Genomic DNA, 638 nt, shown 5'->3' on the forward strand with positions numbered 1-638 from the left:
TCTGCTGTGGGAAATTTTCTGTACATGGTTGTGTAACTGTAAAGTTCTTGCGCTATTTCCCCAAACAACAGGTGTAATAATGTAAACCAAGAGATTTTTCAGAAATAACTTACCCTGCTATGCTGTAAAAAAAAGCAAGGCACCACTGTTCAGCTGGGATAACCTGTTATCTGTTTTCCACAGTCATTGGAAATCCTGTTCCTGTGAGGCTATTCCTAACTACCTTTGCTATTGTTTTTGTGTGGTTGGTTGTTTTGGTTTGGTTTGTGTTTTTTTTTTACAGAAAGCATTGGAGAGGTATTAGGTACTGCTTAAAAGACGATACGTCTTTGACGTGGACGCTGGACAGCTATGATGGTGATGCCCTCCTTCAGGTTTAAGGATTCAGGATGGCAAAAGGCAGCATGCTAACTCAAAAAGCCTTATTGTTCCAAGGAATAATTACTTTTTTTTTTCTCTTGGAAGATTCGCATACTTTTAGGCTACTAACCATGAATCAAGTCAATTGCTCATTTTCACAAAACATGACACTGACGATTTGGTATCACCAGCTCACCAAGCCCAGTGCTCGCTGGCTGAACTGCCCAGCATTTTCCCTCTCCCATTCATTCCAGGCGCTGCTCCGCTGGCAGCGCCTG

Source organism: Mesitornis unicolor, unplaced genomic scaffold, assembly GCF_000695765.1.
Source record: "Mesitornis unicolor isolate BGI_N332 unplaced genomic scaffold, ASM69576v1 scaffold32990, whole genome shotgun sequence".
NCBI lineage: Eukaryota > Metazoa > Chordata > Aves > Mesitornithiformes > Mesitornithidae > Mesitornis > Mesitornis unicolor.